The sequence below is a fragment of the Emys orbicularis genome, chromosome 11 (assembly GCF_028017835.1).
Source record: "Emys orbicularis isolate rEmyOrb1 chromosome 11, rEmyOrb1.hap1, whole genome shotgun sequence".
Lineage (NCBI taxonomy): Eukaryota > Metazoa > Chordata > Testudines > Emydidae > Emys > Emys orbicularis.
The window spans coordinates 63,845,187-63,866,776 of record NC_088693.1 but is presented as its reverse complement, the minus strand read 5'-3'; positions in this window follow the sequence as shown (position 1 = coordinate 63,866,776).

The following is a 21,590-nucleotide window of genomic DNA, read 5'->3' as shown; positions in this document are numbered from 1 at the left end:
CCCCTGATTGGATGAATGATCCTGAAATCCAAACACTCAATGTAATCTGAGACCAATTTGGTGAGTCTGAATTCTCTGGACAAACTTTAAAAGGCATGTGTGACAGACAATGTGCAGCTTGACATTCAGGTTCTTAAACGTTAATATTCATGTGGCGTCGTTGCCTTTTGACTGGGCACTGATCAAATCCCAAAATCATTCAAAAGTTTGCACTGACTTGGGCGTCCAGAAAGCAGGTCACCCAAACTCGAGAGGCCTCGATACTGGTTCTCAGAGGTGCTGAGCACCCTTTGATTTATGTGCATGCTCAGTGAAAATCAGGCCTTGGGGGAGTGTTAAGTTCAACAATGCACGAAAACTGACGTACCTCAAAGTAGTTGATTCTTGTAGTGTTTTGTCCCAAGTTATTACACACATGCATGAACTCAATAAGGACCCCTACCCATGTTTCTTTGTGAGATGATGTGCAGTATTGACTTACACTAAGGGGAAAAAACAGTTAAAAGGTTTCTTGATGCAGTTACTCCGACCTCTAGCACTGTACTGTCTTTCTACTTATAGCTGATTTTGATACATCGCTGAACTTTTGAGTGAGGTGTGTGGTTATGGAATATGTACAGCTGAAAATTAGGGCAGGTAATTTCCACTGCAAATGAGGGGAGACTTAAAATTTTAAGTAGTGTTTCAAACTTGTCATTTGAGGGGGGAAGAAAAAAAATCGGGTAGGCTAGTGAGCATACGAAAACCATTTTATCTCTACTTATATCACATTCCCACATTTTAAATAATTTCAGCCAATGTCACGGTTTGGTCCAATATCACAAGCAAAAATACATAAAACAACAAACAATTAAAAAAAAAGTATATTTAAGATTAATTACACCTATATTTTGAGCACATTTAAGTGATCATGCCACCAGTTTATTCTTTCAACATGTGACTTGTATGCAAAATCATCTTTTCACTAGTTATCACTTTAATTTGGTAGTTTAGGGGATGGGTCAATTAATAGATGGCAGCTGTGAGCCAAAACTTTCCACAGTGTTGACACCAGCTCAGAATGTCTCACTGTGTATAGGACTTATTGATCTCAAAAGGGATGTTTTTATTTTAATGCTAATCTTTTTAAAAAAACCAAAATACTAGATCAAACATAACTCGCCATGTTTCCAGATTAAAATCTGGAAGCAAACTTCTGCAGGAGGTACTATATTTGCAGAAGTACTGTATTAATTATTACTTGCAGTAAAGGCCACTGAGTTGACCCACTATCACCTCAAACTGTCAAAAATTACATTAATTCAAGATGTGAATCCCAGCAATTACAGGCCTGTGAGCCTGACTTCAGTACCAGGCAAACTGGTTGAAACTATAATAAAGAACAATATTGTCAGACTGTAGTGAGTCGGTGTGGCTCCCCTCCTGCCCAGCAGAGGGAGCACCCTTGCAGGCACCTGAATGGGCGGAGCCACCGCCGCCTGTTCCCGCCCCCCGGAAGTTAAGGGGCGGGACAGGAAGTATAAAGGCGGGCCGCCGGAGCTCAGTCAGGGCCCAGCCGCCGCAGGGAGCGGACGTGCCGCCAGGAGCTCGTGGCCGGGAGACCTCTGAGACCCGGGACCGTTGCCCTAACTGGCCGGAGCTGCCCCGAGCCCACTACGAGGAGGAGCCGCCGGAGCCCCCCCCGCACCCGTTATTGGGAGGAGCTGTCGGACCTGCCCCGTGCCAACTACGAAGGCGAGGAGCCCCCAGAGCCCCTCCGCCCCTGCTGTTACCCAGAGGAACCGCTGGAGCCCCAGTGGCCGGATTTCCCCGAGGAGCTGCCGGACCTGCCCCCAAGCCCCGGACGAGAGGAACCGGTGCTAATGGACTGGCCTGGATCCGGGGCCACGGACGAGGTAGGCCCGGAGGGGGAACTGGAAAGTAGCCCGGGAGTAGCCGACCCTGGTCAGGCTGCAGACGCATGTGAGCCGATGTCAGTGTGTTTCGGTCAGGACACCCCACTGACCAGCAGCGACACGAGCCGCTGCTAGGGCCCTGGGCTGGGACGCAGTGGAGTGGGTGGGCCTGCGTCCCCCCCTGCCACCCCACCCGGGTGGCAGGCTTCCCCCTCACCCAACGCTCAGGTGTAGGAACCTGAGTCTACCTACCTAACTGTGTGTCGCTCAGCCCCTGCACCAAAGGGCCTGAGCTGTGACTGTTTGTGCCCCGCCCTGATCCAGGGCCCGGGCTTACCTAACTGATTGTTGCTCAGCCCCTGCACCAGAGGGCCTGAGCTCCTTCACTGTTTGTTTGCTCAGCCCTGCCTGAGGGCCTGAGCCCTGAACCAACTGTTTGTTGGCTCAGCCCCTGCACCATAGGGCCTGGGCTCCTAAACTGCTGTACTGTTGCTCAGCCCCTGCACCAGAGAGCCTGAGCCCTGGACTACCTGTTTGATTGCTCAGCCCCTGCCAGAGGGCCTGAGCCCTGCACTAACTATTTGTTGGCTCAGCCCCTGCACCAGAGGGTCTGAGCCCCTGCCTTAACTGGTTGTTTGTTCCACCAGTAGTGAGTCGGTGTGGCTCCCCTCCTGCCCAGGAGGGTCGAGCCCCGGCACGAACCTTCTACACAGACATATAGATGAACATAATTTGTTGAGGAAGAGTCAACGTGGTTTTAATAAAGGGAAATCATGCCTACCAATGTACTAGAATTTTTTGAGGGGGTCAACAAGCATGTGGACAAGGGGGATCCAGTGGATATAGTGTACTTAGATTTTCAGAAAGCCTTTGACAAGGTCCCTCACCAAAGGCTCTTAAGCAAAGTAAGCTGCCACGGGATGAGAGGGAAGGCGCTCTCATGGGTTGGTAACTGGTTGAAAGTTAGGAAACAAATGGTCAGTTTTCAAAATGGAGAGAGGTAAATAGTGGTGTCCCCCAGGGGTCTGTTCTGGGACCAGTCCTATTCAACATGTTCATACATGATCTGGAAAAAGGGGTAAACAATGAGCTGGCAAAATTTGCAGATGATACAAAATTACTAAAGGTAGTTAAGACCCAGACAGACTGTGAAGAGCTACAAAAGGATCTCTCAAAAAGGTAACAAAATGGCAGATGAAGTTTAATGTTGATAAATGCAAAGTAATGCACATTGGAAAGCATAATCCCAACTATACATGATGGGGTCTAAATTAGCTGTTACCACTCAAGAAAGAGATCTCGGAGTCCATTGTGGATAGTTCTCTGAAAACATCCACTCAATGTGCAGCGGCAGTCAAAAAAGCAAATAGAATGCTGGGAATAATTAAGAAAGGGATAGATAATAGGACAGAAAATATCATGTTGCCTCTATATAAATCCATGGTATGCCCACATCTTGAATACTGTGTGCAGATGTGGTCACCCCATCTCAAAAAAGATATGTTGGAATCGGAAAAGGTTCAGAAAAGGATGACAAAAATTATTTGTGGGTATGGAACAGCTTCCCTATGAGGAGAGATTAATACGACTGGGACTTTTCAGCTTAGAAAAGAGACGGCTAAGGGGAGATATGATTGAGGTCTATAAAATCATGACTGGTATAGAGAAAGTAGATAAGTGTTGTTTACTACGTCTCATAACACAAGAACTACAGGTTACCACATGAAATTAATAGGCAGCAGGTTTAAAACAGATAAAAGGAGGTATTTCTTCACACAACGCACAGTCAACCTGTCAAACTCCTTGCCAGAGGATGTTGTGAAGGCCAAGACTACAACAGGGTTCAAAAAAGAACTAGATAAATTCATGGAGGATAGGTCCATCAATGGCTATTAGCCAGGATGGGCAAGGATGATGTCCCTAGCCTCTGTTTGCCAGAAGCTGGGAATGGGCGATTACCTGTTCTGTTCATTCCCTCTGGGGCACCAGGCACTGGCCACTGTCACAAGACAGGATACTGGGCTAGATGGACCCTTGGTCTGACCCAATAGGGCCATTCTTATGTTCTTATGAGACGCCTATGGCACTTATTTCATTTTTTTTTTAAAACACTTTGAGCAATTTGTGCAGCCAGTTAATCCACTTTCACTTTTGTAGGTGGGTGCCTGTAGTTAGGGTCCTGTCAGCCCTACTAGAGGAGTCACACTTCAAAAGTTTCTTCTGCTCTGAAAGATCTCTCTGCTTTGAGAGATTTAAAATGAAAACTACAGCTTAAATTGATATAATCCCTCACAAGGAACGTCTAAAGTGTGCGCAGTGTAAACAGCTCAACTCTAAAAGTAAATGGAGGCTGCAAAGATCACATACGGGGTGTCTGATTTTCAGTCCTAACCAATTTTTGCTAACTCTTGTGATGCATCTCCACAAGTTTCTCCTAAGAAAGGTGCTGTGACCCCACAAAGTCACCATAATTTTGAAAGCTCCATACACTGCAGTGAGTCAATGTCCATCATCATGGTGCTGTACCACAGATGAAAACAAACACACAGTAATGTGTAAATATGACCTCTGCAGTGCCCCTGTTCCAAGGGTCATCTAGGGAAAGTTATTCCATTAATGGCTGAATGGAGCAAAGAATTAGGTTGAAGGTTGCATAGTATTCTTCTGTTCTCAGTGGAGGAGAACAGCCAGTGATACAATCTACCTAGGTCTGGGTTAATAAAACATACTATTTCTGCTCATTGTCATGGATCCATTTGCTACGTGTTTGTACAGAGGGGTTTCAGTGCGGTTGAGGCCTCTGTCTGCTGGAATAGATATGTTTAATGGATGATTAATACTTAAGTAACAATGGAAATGTTCCCTTGGTCTTTAATGGGAGTTGGACTGAGCCTATAGAGTGAAATTAAATCCAGCAGAGGACTTGTGCAGGCTCTCTTCATGGGAGATAAATCTCACGTAAACCCTTAAAATTAGACTTAAGTGTGCACAAGTCAAACCTCCCCTATGCCGAAAGCTATCAAAAAACCTGTGTGCACAATAAGCTACAGCATCCCTTCCCATTTAGCAAGGCCGTCACCACATTTTGTTGATCTGTAACTTTACTGCCAAAAACTGAGTAAAGAGACCTTTTAAAAACAGAAGAAACTCTTCTTGTTAAGGTTATTCTAGTACCCAGTTCTTCTTTTCCTATAATCTGTATGGGCACAGACGTACTATGTGGGAATAACTCCTTTTCTCCTCTGCATTGTGTTTGTCACCGCACTTCGTGTTGTGTTGGGGTCCATTTAAATGGCAGGTGTTTTTATAATGACATTTTGAACAGAATAATAATTTAGTTTTAAGGATTTATTTTTCAATCGAGCACTGGAATTTGCATAAAATGCAACATTTACACAATGCCATCTGACTCCATAGCAGATCATATTCACCAACCATGTGCGAGCACTTGTATTAGTTTATAGCCTCTAGACTGTGTAGTTAGAAAGGTTACCTGCTGCTTGGAAAAGCACTTAATTACTGCAGTACTGTAATTCTAAGTAATTTGTTCCTTTTTTGAAAACATACCATTACGGCAATTGTTGCAGCATATTTGAAGACATTTTAATTAAAAATATGATCTGTTCTCCTACTTCCCGCAAAATGCCCTTTACATTGAATTTGGTAGTACTGTATTTCAATAACAGGCCTGTATGATGCAGTTCTGTTTAATCTCTTTATTCAAAATGATGGCTGAAAATAGTTATTTTTCCACCTTAACTCAAAGTAATTTAAGGAAGTGGCACAAATACTGAAACACAAGAACTAGAAGAGCAATGAGCCAGATCCTCAGCAGGTGTGATGAATTTGCTTAGCACCTGTTCATGACAAGCAGCAGACAACCAGGGCATTTACAGTTGAAGATGAAAGTGTCCAGAATTCAAAAATGAGATGGCTGATGATTGATCATAAGGTTCTGATTATTAACTCTGTTCTCCATTTTCAGCATGAGCTATTGGCCACTGCTGTGATACTTTCTTGTATACAGTATATTGTAAAAGAAAAGAGAATGCAGCAGAATAAATTTCTAACAATACTTTATACTTCGGTCGTGGCTTTCCAATGGAAGATCTCAAAGCACTGTCTTACTCATTTGAATAGGTTTCAGAGTAGCAGCCGTGTTAGTCTGTATCCGCAAAAATAACAGGAGTACTTGTGGCACCTTAGAGACTAACAAATTTATTAGAGCATAAGCTTTCGTGGGCTACAACCCACTTCTTCGGATGCATATTTGGCCCTAACCAGTCTGATTTTATTTTGAGAGCATTGAGTGTTCTGACACTATGTAGCTGTAAATAGCCTGTGGGCGTTCTTCGTTTTCATTCATATGGCATGGGGGCTTTCTCCAGGCCATATTTCTCACTGCAATTCCAAACATGGGCCCTAATTCAGGAAAGCATCTGCCTAAATCCATTCCTATCCAGGACTGCACTCAAGCCTATGTAAATGCCTGGCCACATTGATGTTAATGGGAGTTTTGCCATTGATCTCAGCAGAGCCAGTATTTCACCCTCTGGTAGATATGGCAATTCCCAGCAATATATTGGAAGGGTTTATTGTATCAACTTATGTATTATTGTGGGTTGGGATAGCATACAACTTTTCTAGGGGGCAGATGGGAGACCTGGGAGTTCAAAAGACGATACTGAAAACGTGCCAGACAAGTATGTACTTTTGGGACAATGAGTTTTAAGTGGATTTCTTGGGAAATACCTAGGGAGAGGTTAATGCAAATTCCCAACCTCGGGTTATGCAAAACCCCAGTCTTTTGAAGCTATGCCCTGAGGAGAGAGTCATTGTCTGCTGATTACTTGTTGTATAGCAGTGGTTCTGACTTTTATTTTTTATTTTTTTTTTTTATTTTTTTTTTTTGTGGACCACTTGTAAATTGTTGAGGGTCTTGGTGGACCACTTAATGATCTTTCCAAATGTTGTTTGTACCATTAGCTAACTATTGTAAAGCACTTTGGATAAAAGCACTATATTAAAAAAACCCTTAATTGTTTTTCTGTTCTACAAATAAAAGCACACAACTCATATTTTATTATCAGTAGTCTTACCTTTCTAATGTGATGGATGTGCCCTCTCTTCCCCCACCGCAGCAGCCCCTGAGCTGGGGCTAGGAAGGAGGGGGGTCTCTCCCCCGCCACAGCAGCCACAGACCTGAGGCTGGGAAGGAGGGCTGCCTCTCCCCAGCAGCCACAGCCCTGGAGCTGGGGAAAGTCGCCTCTTTCTCTGGCTGCCGCAGCCCTGCAAATCCCAAATTCCCCCCACGGCCTCTTCTCACCGCACTGCCCCCTCCCACCTACCCCCTATTCCCCCCCCCCAGGCCACCACCTCGCCTTACATGTGTGTCTTCTCCAGGGTCCAGGCACCTAACTAGTGGAGCCACGGCCTGCATGGAGCTTGTGGACCACCGGTGGTCCACGGACCACAGTTTGAGAACCTCTGTAATATATAGGCTAGGGCCAGGATCAAAGACCCAAGCTGTATGAAGAAACACCCAGCCTCTGATCTGCCCAGTCTCTGTTCTGGTTCGAAGAGAGATGAACTTGTAAACACTGGGAAGACCAAGTTATGGGTTTTGAAGGGCTAAAATATACCACAGCCCAAGGTTGGAGTTGGGGTGATTGCTAGTAAACTTTTTAGCACACATGTAGGTTCTTCTATTGTTTTACTATGTTTTCTCTGTAAAGCTCATTTTAAGAATAAATGTGCTTCCTTAGAAGGAGCAAGGTTTTAACTTGTTGTTGCAGGCGTTATATGGGCATTGCCCTCGGAGAAAGCGAAGTCCAGGCACTGGTCTTTTAGGCAGTCTGGCTTGCTGGGGATATCCCAGTGTAAGGCAGGGAGCTGTGCAGCCTTAAAATTCCCAGTCCAGAGGGAGTGAGACCAGGGTCTCTACCCAAGAGAAGTGATGTCTGGGAGCCAGAAGCCTAAACTGAGTGCCCTTGGTGGACCATGGAGGGGAAATAGAGGGCCTGAAACTATGACACAGTTTAGGTGCTTAACTTGAAGCATGTGCTTAGAGAGCTATCTTCAAAAGGGATATTTTGGAGAATTATCACTGCTGTTTCCTGACCATCTTGCTTGGCTTTCAAACCTTCTGCAAACCCCTTGAAGGGTACCATGAGGGCCTGGTTAATGGGCTAATAGGCAGTATTATAGTGAGGAAATTAAGATCGAAGTATAAAAGGGAAATGTAGCCATTTCCCACTGTTGACTCAAGTTAGATTGCTATATTCTGTAATGTTATTAAACGCTGTCTTGTATAACACATTGTACTTAGCATACCCTCGTGGTAGCTTTTCCAGCTAAGAAATGCCCAGGAACAGTGTGTAAACATTGTCAATGCATTAGAAGAAAACTGATACTAGCATTCGTTGTTACTACGAGGGATATTATGCATGTGGGAGGAGTCTTTGCATGTAGTACCATGAGCCATCTAGTAGTGAATACTCAGGCCACATTCTTGTCAATAAAATATATTGCCATAATGGAATGGAACATCCATTTATCAATCCCAACACAAAGGGGGAAATATCCCTTTTCCAAATGTACATTCCATGCCCTTCCATTTAAGAATAAAGGTTCAAACTTTCTTCTGGTAGAAATGCAGCACAGCTTTATTGATTTCAATGTAGTTGCGCCAAATTCTCTGCTGGTATAAATTGGTACTGTATCCAAATAACATGGTGAGAAACACAGAACTGGGATATTTGCCATGTTAAATTGTACTGAAGTGTGATTTTTAAGGTAACTGAGCATTAGCTGAATACTAAGCATTCTCTCTCAGTATATTTCATTATTGTAGGCAAAAGTATACCTGAGCTGCATACAGTAGTTAAATGTACCACTGTATTTATGATACTTCCTCTTCTCACTCTACTGTAAACAGCACAATCAACATCTGATTTTCAATGGTGAGGAGAGAATCTGGGTGGGTGGGGGGAATAGCTTAATATCAATAACAAGCATCCTGGGAAAGACCATTTTTCATTTATTTGGATTTACAAAAAAAAGCAAGCGGGCCTACTTCCAACTCTAGGGACTAGTAAGAGTGATTTAAAAACAAAAACAAAAAAATCAATGAGGGGAAAAAAACTCATCAGTAACCCCACAAAGTACAGCAAGAACTGAATAACTGTGTAGCATAAAGAAGATGATGAATTAATGCTTTCCCTATATATACCTTTCAACTGCCTTCTTAAAAAACAGGAGGCTGGTAGTACAAGCAACTGTTAGGTTAGTTTTTTGCTTGGTTGGTGTTCTCTTAGGCGACAGAGTTGACATTTCCCCTTTATCTTTATGAGGAGGCAGTTATGTTATTCCCCTTGATATCCCAGTTCTTATCTGCTCTTGCATATTTGTTCATCCTTCATCTTTAGGGATAATTTCAACTGGAAAGATTATAGTGGTGGTTTACATGTCTTCCTCCACTATCACAGAGAAGACCATGGCACAGAGCTGTTCAGCACTGAAACCAGATAGCAGAAGTTGGTTTGTTCAACTATGAAGTATGATGTGTCTAAACACAGTCACATTTCAGATGCCAGTAGCATAAAGGAAGATGAGTATCAATGCTAACCAATGAGGAGAGACCCCTTCTGTTCATCACCTGAGATTATTCTAACACATACTTCTACTCAAAAAGTCCCAGGGGATGTAAACAATTTATGACTCATGCAGCTCGCAGCTGCAATGTATTTTGTGAAATCACTGACTGTATTAATAATGCAGAAGCAATTAGTCTTTGGAAATCAAGGCTTTATGTATGCTGGGTACACTAGAAATAACTCTTGCAATGTAATTCCCATGGGTCTAACAGTGCCGTTATGCAAGGTGGGATCGATACTGTAACGTAAGCAGGGTCTGAATGAGTTCTCCCCTGACAGCTAGCTGGGAGGGGGAGAGACTTCAGGAGCTAACTGTATTTACATGGTGTCAAGTATCAGAGGGGTAGCCGTGTTAGTCTGAATCTCTAAAAAGCAACAGAGGGTCCTGTGGCACCTTTAAGACTAACAAAAGTATTGGGAGCATAAGCTTTCGTGGGTAAGAACCTCACTTCTTCAGATGCAAGTAATGGAAATTTCCAGAGGCAGGTATAAATCAGTATGGAGATAATGAGGTTAGTTCAATCAGGGAGGGTGAGGTGCTTTGCTAGCAGTTGAGGTGTGAACACCAAGGGAGGAGAAACTGCTTCTGTAGTTGGATAGCCATTCACAGTCTTTGTTTAATCCTGATCTGATGGTGTACATTGGCCAAACTGGACAGTCACTACGCAAGAGAATAAATGGACACAAGTCAGATATCAGGAATGGCAATATACAAAAACCTGTAGGAGAACACTTCAACCTCCCTGGCCACACAATAGCAGATGTAAAGGTAGCCATCTTACAGCAAAAAAACTTCAGGACCAGACTCCAAAGAGAAACTGCTGAGCTCCAGTTCATTTGCAAATTTGACACCATCAGATCAGGATTAAACAAAGACTGTGAATGGCTATCCAACTACAGAAGCAGTTTCTCCTCCCTTGGTGTTCACACCTCAACTGCTAGCAGAGCACCTCACCCGCCCTGATTGAACTAACCTCGTTATCTCCATACTGATTTATACCTGCCTCTGGAAATTTCCATTACTTGCATCTGAAGAAGTGAGGTTCTTACCCACGAAAGCTTATGCTCCCAATACTTTTGTTAGTCTTAAAGGTGCCACAGGACCCTCTGTTGTATTTACATGAACACACCTACTCTGCTTAGATATCCAGCAGCTAGAGCGATGTTGCTCAAAGTAATCAACTTTGGCTGGTGTTGGGTTACACATCACTTTAGTACTGAATGCAGGGGTAGTAAAATGCTGTTACCAGTGTTGGCATTATAGCATGAATAAAGGGGAGCAGAACTGTGCTTAACATGTCTCAAATGAGGGGGTCACCCTCAGCTGAAAAGACCTCATTAAACCAGGGGCTCGAATGCCAGAGCCCTGTGAAAGTAAGAGGGGTGGGGACAGGTGTCCCAGCCAGGAGCTGTGGACTCTTAAGAGACCCTAATGTGGTTTAACCTCTTCCTCCCCACTGTTCAAAGAAAGAGCTAAATAGGTTTCTTTAGGCGCCTCTATGTTATGTTAAAGTGCTCAATTGAGAGCTGAAATCACTTGAGATGGGGCAGTGTTTCTGGCCAGCCTGCAAAGAGCTGAAAATAACTAAGACTGATATGCAGAGGTCACAGCAGAGAGGCAGATGGCAGCAGAAGGTGACTGACAGTCAGCCGGCGAATGAGTGGGTGGTGAGCAGAACAAGTGGCTGACGAGGCGGTGAGGAACAGCGGCTGGTGGGGTGGCCCGCAGCGAGGAACAGCGGCTGGCGGGGCGGACAGGTGGCGAGGAACAGCCACTGGCTGTCCATTTCTCTGCCATCACCATGATAGGGCTCATCGCTGAAACTGTTCCATTTTCACTGATAAAAGCAACTGTGATTAGTACCAGATGCAGGTGACTGAAAAACAATCACAGGTATGACTGAGGAGAGCATTGAAAAAAAGGAACTTTTCTGTGTGTTCAAAAGTCCATATCTATTTCTAAAGGGTTTCATTGCTGAGCATTTAAATACCTCATACAGCAGTCACCATTAAAAGCCAGCATTTACCAGCCATTACCACAGTGTGATACAGCAGTTGGACTATCTATCCATGTACTTATTGGGCTTCCACTACTGTCATGTCAGAGCCCCTTGTTTTTAATGTATTTATCCTTGTGCTTGTCCCACACCGGTCTGGGTAAGTAAAAAGGGCCTTAACCCTGTGTGCAAGGGCTGCACTTGGAGGAGAGTCAGGGCTGGTAAGTTCTAGTGGAAGATGAAGGCCAGCTGGGAAGGGACAGGCTGAGCTGGTATAAAACCAGGAAGTGGAGCATAAGGAGGGGGCTACAGGAAGGAACTCTGCAGTTACTCCCTAGAGAGGAGTGGAGTTGACAGGAAATGAGGAGGCGGTCTAGGGAGATAAGTCCTGGGATCCTGCCTTGGACTGTAGACTCTGGTAAGAGCCTGAGAAGGGTGAAATACCCACCGGGAGCAGAGGAAGCTCTGATGGTAACCTAGAGGCGGGGTCAAAACTAGAGGGGAAAAATGTAGGAAGCAGCCCAGGGAAACAGCAGTGGGGTCTGCGATTATGTAGACTGTGGTTGCTAATTATATGGTCCCTGGGCTGGAACCGGGACAGGCCTGGATTCCCCTTCCAGCCACTGGGAGAGTGGCACAGTCTCTTCAGTGGAGCAGAAGACTGCGTGAGACAGTTGTCCAGAGGGACTATGATACCCTGAAAGGGGAAAACTGTAGTGACCTGCTCGGAGGGCCAGCCCACAAAGAGGTAGCAATGGGGGCTGGAGGGAGAGACCCCAGGGTGAGAAACTGAAGGAGGGGGGGCATCAGAGTGATTAAGAGCTAATCCCTAGATGAGCCACAAGGAGGCGCCACAGTAGTCAGTAGCGAACCCCCCGGACAATCCTCACAACTAGAGTTGGCTGATTTTTTTTTCCCCCCCCCGGCAAATAGTAAATTTGCCAAAAGATGCGTTTTTGGAGCCACCAAAACTATTCATGAATTCGGGCTGAATTTGGCAAACAGTTTCAGACCACAAATTCCCCAAAACCTGAAGACAAAAATGTTGAAAATTCCAAAATATTCAGTTTCAAAAAGTTGATTTGAAAAGACCCTTCTAAACTGGTTTTTCTTTTTCATCAAGAAAACCAGGGAAATAAATTAGTTGTGGTTAAAACAAATAGATTTCTTTTTGTTTGTCCAACAAATTATTCACGGATTAACTCCTCTTGCACACTCCTGCAAGTGAATTAGGGCAATGCTATTATCCCCATTTTACAGATGGGGAACTGAGGACCAGAGAGACAGGGTAGGATTCAGGTGCCTAACTCACACTGAAATCCCTAAGTGCCTTGCCCGAGATCTCACCAGAGATCTCACCAGAGATCTCGGGCAAGAGCCAGAGTCCAAGTTTCCCATGGCCCAGGCTAGTGCTGTATCCACTAGACAATTGTCGTCCTCCTCCACCTGATCTAGGTATAGTGGAAAACCAAGGTAGTCTCAGACACCTCTGTGGTAACAGGTAAATGTGGACTAATAAATCAAATCCTTTGGTTTTCTTGACGAAGGAAGTTCTGTAGCTCATTTACTGAGAGGTTTGATATGTGCTTAGTCGGTTTATCACGGTCATTCCTTTGGAATTCAAGGTCAGCTACAAAGTAAATTATCCCTCTTGGGTGCATGCTATATGGTATCTGAACCAATGGCGTAGCTAGGGAGGGAGCAAGGGGAGCGTCCACTCTCCCTGACCCCATTCTCCAAAAGTGGTGCCTTTTTAATTTTTATACTCACTCGGCGCTGCTTCCGGGTCCTTCCGTTTCCGGTAGCCTATAGCTGCCCGTGAGTCCTGCCTGTAACTGCTCCTGACTGCGTTACCCAGTAATGCACTGAAAGCGGGGATCAGGGATAGGGAGGTGTCATAACTATAAAGGGAAGGGCAACAGCCCTCCTGTGTACAATACTATAAAATCCCTCCTAGCCAGAGACTCCAAAATCCTTTTACCTGTAAAGGGTTAAGAAGCTCAGGTAACCTGGCTGACACCTGACCCAAAGGACCAATAAGGGGACAAGATACTTTCAAATCTTGGTGGGGGGAAGGCTTTTGTTTGTGCTCTTTGTTTTGGTGGGAGTTCGCTCTTGGGACTAAGAGGGACCAGACATCAATCCAGGCTCTCCAAATCTTTCTGAACAAGTCTCTCATATTTCAAACTTGTAAGTACAGCCAGGCAAGGCGTGTTAGTTTTATCTTTGTTTTCTCAACTTGAAAATGTACCTTTTGCTAGGGTGTTTACCTCTGTTTGCTGTAACTTTGAACCTAAGGCTAGAGGGGGGTCCTCTGGGTTCTTTAAGTTTGATTACCCTGTAAAGTTATTTTCCATCCTGATTTTACAGAGATGATTTTTACCTTTTTCTTTAATTAAAAGCCTTCTTTTTAAGAACCTGATTGACTTTTCCTTGTTTTTAGATCCAAGGGGGTTGGATCTTGATCCACCAGGAGTTGGTGGGAGAAAGGAGGGGGATGGTTAATTTCTCCTTGTTTTAAGATCCAAGGGGTTTGGATCTGTATTCACCAGGGAATTGGTGAAGAGTCTCTCAAGGCTACCCCGGGAAGGGAATTAGCACATTGGGAGTGGTGGCAGCGGACCAGATCTAAGCTGGTAGTTAAGCTTAGAAGTTTTCATGCAGGCCCCCACATCTGTACCCTAAAGTTCAGAGTGGGGAAGGAGCCTTGACAGGAGGGCTGGCCGAGCACAGCCCTGCAGCCCCTCTACCCTCCCCCGGGCAAGGCAGCGAGCGAGCTGCTGCTGCTGCTTTTGGTGCGGTGCAGAGCGGAGCAGGAGGCGCGTGGGCAGGTTCCCGGGGAGCCTGGAGCCTGGGCGCACTGCTGGAAGCTGGGGGTGGGTGGGAAGTGTGTGCTATGCCTTTAACGCCTGGGTACAGTAGACATGTATAGTGTGTAGTGTAGGGAAAGTCTAGGTGGGGTTAAAGTTCAGCTCATGGAGCTGCTCAACGCTCGCTGCAGTTTAGCAGAGTTGGAAATGTGAAAGTAAGAAGCAGGCTAGGTTCTCCCCCCCTCTTCTCTCTCCCTCTCTCTCTCTTTTCCTCTCTCTCACTCTCACACACACACCTCCAAACCACAACCCCCCCCACAGCAGTCATATATTCTCCCCTCTGTCTCACCCAGGTAAGCAGCTGTTTGGATGCATTTGGGGCTGGTTTTGCTGGGTGGTGCATGTGTGTATATGCGCTGGGGAGGGTGCGGGGGGGGGGAGAAGTACAGCTTTAAGAAAGTAACTTTGTTTCCATTAGGTTGCATTCCTCTTCTTGCACGGCCATTTGTGTAGGCACATGGCTAATGGCGCCTACTTATTAATGGTTTAATTAATATTGGTGGTGGAGGTTTTCTGCTCATATGCAATTTTTGGGGGGACGACCTGCAGCCCATGACATGCTTGGTCATCTGCAATCAATACTCACTGTTTGTGCTTCCGATGCGAGTAAGGCATGAAAATATAGATGTGCTTAGGGTTATTTTTTTAATGTAGCATTAAAAGCTGCTGCATTTTCTATTTTAAGACGTAATGTATTGCATAGTCTGCATTGATTTCCCTCCCTAAAGTCCACACTGTTGTTTGTAAGGGTGTGGTTCATAGAGGCAGTTAAGATTTGCCTATGAGTATCTCTCCGTACGTTATCCATGCAAGGACCTACATTGTACTCTCTGTAAGAACACTGCAGCCATGCAGAGATCTACAGCTCTATATGTTGCACCCCAGGCACAGATCTGTAGATGCAGCCTCCAATGGTCAAGAACGTCTAGCTCTGTCTTGCTCCCTGGAAATGTACTGCTTTGACGCGCGTTGTCACTTTCCTGGGTGTCACATTTGCCTGGATGTTTGGGGAGTGGGGGAAGTTTGGATTGCAAGTTCCGTCAGTGTTTTTCACAAAGTTGCTCGAGCCCTTAGGGCAGCAAAAAGCAACAGAGGGTCCTGTGGCACCTTTAAGACTAACAGAAGTATTGGGAGCATAAGCTTTCGTGGGTAAGAACCTCACTTCTTCTTCTGACTTGCATCTGAAGAAGTGAGGTTCTTACCCACGAAAGCTTATGCTCCCAATACTTCTGTTAGTCTTAAAGGTGCCACAGGACCCTCTGTTGCTTTTTACAGATTCAGACTAACACGGCTACCCCTCTGATATAGGGCAGCAAAGTTGCCTCTGTGTTATTTTTTTAACATGATTATTTCAAATGCCTTTCCCCTCCACATACTCCCTCCCTCCCCATTGCATTGCGCTGGATCTCTGGAGTTTAAGCTTGTGTGCTGACGCCCAGCCCTAGACTTGCCCTCCATTCCGGATGGTCTCTTCCCTTCACAGCTGCTGCTCTAGCTCCTGCTGCTCCAGCTACACTTAACTGCTCAGGACTTCGGGCAACTTTTCTTCCCAGCCTCCTCTCCCTCCCTCTATACCTCCTCAGGAAAAGGATTACACTTTTGCTGCTCCAGATCCGGTGCTGGCATTTTTCATATTTATTTTCACTATTAAAAGGCATAAAGCTTCTGGGTCTCGGCGGTAATTCGGCAGCAGGTCCTTCTTTCTTCTGCGGCAAGACTTGGGTTTTTCTTTTTTTTTCTTCGCGGCGGGTGGCACCTTTTTTATGTGTTTGCTCCCCCTGCTGTTAAAACCTGGCTACGCCACTGATCTGAACCACAAAAGAAGAGGCACAAAGACTGCTTTGTGGATGGCAGAATCACAAGAAGACATTACACACCCATTTTTCTACAGGGGCTCAATCGTGCAACGCTGATGGATCTCTCACATCTGGACGTTTCACGGGAGTTCGGCATGCACATGAACAGCGGGAGCAGGCCCCAAACTGAGAATTAAGGGAAAAGGCCTGATGCTGCTTGGAGTGACACTGTTGTAAATCCAGAGCAACTCCACAGAATGTGCAAAGCTTCTGACCAGACCAGCGCAAAGCAGCGGGAGCAGGGCTGAGGACCCGATCCTGCATCTCCCAGCCCTGGTTATCCTTCTGGTCCATGGGCTTGTATAGAGGAGATTGTCCCACATTGCCACAAATTGTTGCTTCTTCCTGCAGTGCTACAGTTAGCTTTAGGGTCAAATTGAAAACTGTGGGATAGCCCATCCCTTCCTGCAGAGAAACCTGACACAGAATATGCAGGTAGAGGGAAAAGGGATCTCGGCGTTTTCCTTTGAAGGGTGTTCAGTAAGTAGGACTGTAGGCAGACTCCTACCACACACAGATTCAGGGGGTAGATGAGCGAGGGGAAGTCCTGGTGCTATGACTATGTGGCCCCTCTGTACTGGTTTGAGCTCCCTGTCTACACAGCTCCTTCATGGCAGTCCTCGTATGGCTGTGCAGGGGAAGAAGTGAAGGGAGTTTTAGGCAGCAAATCAAGTTTGAAGGGAATTGGTTCGGTACTGTTTATAAGTGCTTACAGCACAGTTTTTCTCACCATGCTTAAAGCTCTGTTAAAATACAGTGGCTAGGAACGCTGGCTGCACTCAGCAGTTGGTTAGCTCAGAGGTGGCCTAGACCTAGGAGGCTAAAGGGCATTCTTGTGCAAAACAGAGAGGTTGTGCTTGATTATTACAAACTCTTGAAATACTCACAGTGGGCCAAATCCTTGCCTCTACACGCCGCCCAAGTAAATGTCTATGGGGGAAACGCGAACAATGGATGTAGAGGGACTCAGTACAGGATAGAGAGGTCTGGGGTACAGCCACTGCTCAGAAACCCTGTCGTAGAGGCACAGTTGCTACTACAGCCTATAGGATGAGGCCCTGAGTCTGATTAGCATGGACACCAGGATAACGCCCCAGCCAGCCGGAGAAATGAATATGTGCAAAGATGGTTTATCCTTTGCCTCCCCTGTCATCAGCTACACCAAGCCTATCGTAGCCTCAGCTGAGGGAGGATCTAGCCCTATTAAGCACACGTCATTTATACACCGTTACCGTACATAAATAACGTTATACATGTTTCCTGTTACACTATGTAGGAAGGTAGAACATGGTCTGATCTGGTGTCGTAATTCTTATCTGCTCTGGGATCTTGCTTCTGACAGCGGGCACCATTCTTTATTTATGTTACAGTCATTTCTAGAGACCTCAGTTGAGATCGGGGCCCATTGTAGTCACTCCTGTGCAGCCGCATAGCAAGAGACAGTCCCTACTTCACAAATACTGTCTAAATAGGCCAGAGAGACGAAGGATGTGAGGAGAAAGAGAGGTGAAATGACTTGCCCAAGATCCCACCATAAGTCTGTGGCAGAAGCAGTCCAGTGCCCTATCCACTAGATCACACTGCCTGTCAGGTACCAGCTACTTCAGAGGAAGTTGCAAGAAACCCTTAAAGGAGTAACCGGCCAACAGGGGAATTATCATACTAACATGCATCTATTTAGGCGCTGTCTGATACCCTGAATCATGAGGGTTTAAATTCTTTATAAAAGTGTTTTCCTGTCTAATCCAACAGTGGATAATCTCACTAAATACAAATCTAATCTTTTTATGACTCCCGCGAAACTCTTGGTCTCAATGCTACCTTGTGGCAATCAGTGCAATGATTAAAAATCATTTCCTTTTGTTAGCTTTGTAAGTGTTGCCTTTCATTGTCAGTGACTTTGGGGATGAATATACAGGAGCTCCTGATTTACTGTCTCTGAACCAATCATAACATCTAGCATATTCCCCCTTACTCATCTCCTCACTAAGATAATCAACTCTAATCTGTCCTCATATGGAAGTCTCACTAGGACTTCCGCCTCTTTTGTTCTTCATCTCTGAATCCCTTTCATTTCTTCTATCTCTTTCTCAACACTGAGCAATTAAAGTACCTTACCAAAAATTATACTGTCCAAAGATAAATGTATGAATTGGTTTACCACTTGAGTATCCCTTTAAATAAAGTATTTAGGTACTGAAAGTATTAAAAAAAACAAAGCTAAGGTAATTATGTTGTGAAGAAATATCCATTTCTGTATACTTAATAATAATGGGTCAAATTCTGCCACTCTTACTCATGTTGAGTAGCGCCGTACTCTACAAGTAGTTCCACTGCTTCCTCCAAAATTTCATCTGGTGGTTAATACTTATTGGCATTAATAACTTCCATTCAATATAATTTTCTCCATGCTGTTGACTAATATATACTGGTCTTATCTCTCTCTCCCTCTCTCTCTAATTCACATCATATATTAATATGCATTAAGCACACAATATCAATATAACATCATTTTGTGTGTATATATATTTCTAGCAGTTACGTGGCCTATGTCTTTCTTTCTATAACCCTGTTCACCTAAGCTGTGTATCCAATAACATACTGCAAAGCTGTAGTCAGCTTTGGCATTGAAAAACAGGCACTGTCAAAGGCAAAATACATTCAAGCTCTGCCCCTGTGCAAGCTGGGGAGGGACTTTCAGTGACCAATACCTGGAAAGCTAGTGCCCAAAACAAAGATAAGGAAGGTACAGAACAACAGGTTAAGGAACTGGGATGAACTGGTGCATTGGATTTTAGTGACATGTAAAGACTTTTGCAAGTTGTAAAATCATCCTATAAATAGTCCTACCCAAAATGTGTAACTCTGGGAACACATCTTCTGTGTAGGGTGAACTTAACAAGACAGATTCTTGGAAACTGGTCTCATATTGAACCTTTTTTCCTGAACTATACTATTATTGACTATTAGCAATCAACCTGACTGGTATTGGTCATTTGGTCTTGTGTGCATATTCCATACGGAACCAAAGTGTGGTCAAGCAATTAATGGCGTGTGCAATTTACCAGTAATGCTGGGATGGTGTCTGACAAGCCCAGGCAGCAGATTGCATCTTACTGTAGTTTCTGCATTGCAGCTTACTGTTCTCATGGCTGCAGCTGGGATGGCTTGGCTGACACCCTGGGGAGTGAACGAAGACCTCTGGAGCTAGAAGCATAGGCTGATACAGCTTGAACTAAAGCTCTCTAGTTGCAGCGGTAACAAACTTATATCCTCTGTGGATCGGGGGACCTGTAATACACACTGACCACTGAGTTACCCAGGGTCATCAAGCAATGTAAATGTCGATGTCACTTGGTAGATGGTGACCTGTGCCACTGTCTTTGCCTGTGGACTGGGCCTTTCTTCCTGCACATGACAAGCTGGTAGAGGTGCTTCCTTGTGTTGCAGAACATCTTTCATCTTGGATTCAGACACTAAACCACTCTCCCCACAGCTGCTGCCGGGGTTTTGGGTGAACAGTGCTCAGGAGTTTCCCTTTGAATCCTTAAACTCTTAGATGGCATAAGAAAGTTGACTTTGCCCACAATTACTACGTTAGTGGTGCCCAGTCTTTCTCTGTTCCAAATATAGGGGAATACCGTGAGACCTCAGATACAGCTACAGGGGATAACTTTTAACTTTCTAATGACAACTGCTGTGTCGGTCAAACTTCAATGCCATTGAAATGAGTTAATTATTTTCCTGCAATGTTAACTTAGTAATCTTGAGCATCCCGTGGGCCAGGTGATGTCTAGTCCTGCAGGGATGTGCAAAGGGGTGAGAGGCGGGAGCTTTCTTATCATTACCTCTTAGTCAAGGGCCAGGCGAGAGCTCACTGGGAGAGCTCACTGAAGATCTAAGAGAAAAGGACAAGAAAACATATTATTAGTATAAAATGTAAAAAATCGCCTAAATACAAAAATAAATCATAGAATATCAGGGTTGGAAGGGACCTCAGGAGGTCTTCTAGTCCAACCCCCTGCTCAAAGTAGGACCAATCCCCAGACAGATTTTTACCCTACTTCCCTAAATGGCCCCTTCAAGGATTGAACTCTCAACCCTGGGTTTAACAGGCCAATGCTCAAACCACTGAGCTATCCCTCCCCAAAATAAGACCCACTTTAAATCCATTATCTAGGAAGATAGGAATGGCCAGACTGCCTCAGACCATAGTCCATCCAGTCCAGTATCCTGTCTCTGACAATGGCCAGCTGCTTCAGTGGCCAGTTCTGGGAAAACCTGCCCATACAGAAATTTTCTTCCTAGCCCCTGCAGGTAGAGGTTGGCCTGAAGCATGAGGTTTGAAATTAGCATTGATTTCAATACTTACTTTGAATTCATGCTGGTAAAAACAAAAGCAATGTTTGTCTCCATAGTTTCTTAACCACTTTTTCCCCTTCTAGGTTACCCAGTCATTTTTACATCCTGGATGTACTGAACATTAATACCTGAAACCTTCTCAATACAGAACTCTGTGGCACTGGTACACTAAGGTCACACTTCACACCACGCTGTAAATGTAATGTGCACCCATATTACCTTGCCAGGGCATTGGCAAGTGGCCAGAGCATAAATGAGACTCCGGCCCTACATGATTCATGAACATCCTGATCAAGTTCCTCAGTAATGGGTAATGCTGTTTGGTTTATGTGCTATAGTGTGTCTCTATTATTTATTTAATATTCTGCACAGAATTTGTGGAAGGGATTCAGCACCATCTCTTTGCTATTATTCTAGAGTCCCCTGATGACATTTGCATTAATCCTCTATTTTTAAATGAGATGCCAACCCATCCCTCAGGCACCATCCAACTGAAAAAAGAGTGTAGCCTACCTGACTGCAGCATTGTTTTACGCTGTGTTTTTACTGATGTCCGTGTTGATGGATAGTCCCAGTTTTTTTTTTTTTTTAAATGCAGGTTGTGACTCCATCTGTCCTTGAGACAAAGATACTCACTGATCTAGGAAGCAGTCATAGATACCGTGAGCCAAATTCTCAGCTGATGTAAACCGGTGTAACTCTACGGGACTAGGCTGATTTACATCAGGTGAAGATTTGGCTCCTTGTTCCTTGCATTTTTGACAATCTTCCTGGCTTTATGCGTGAATCCTTCCTAATGAAATATACACTCATTCTCTTAAGTGGGGCTCGGCAATCTGAGGAGAAAGGACTCTAGTCCCCAGGGCTATGGAGGGACGTCATAAATCATATAATATGTTCAGAGATTTTGCCTGAGCCCACCGAAGAGACTTGTCAGATATGAGCTCTTGTTAAA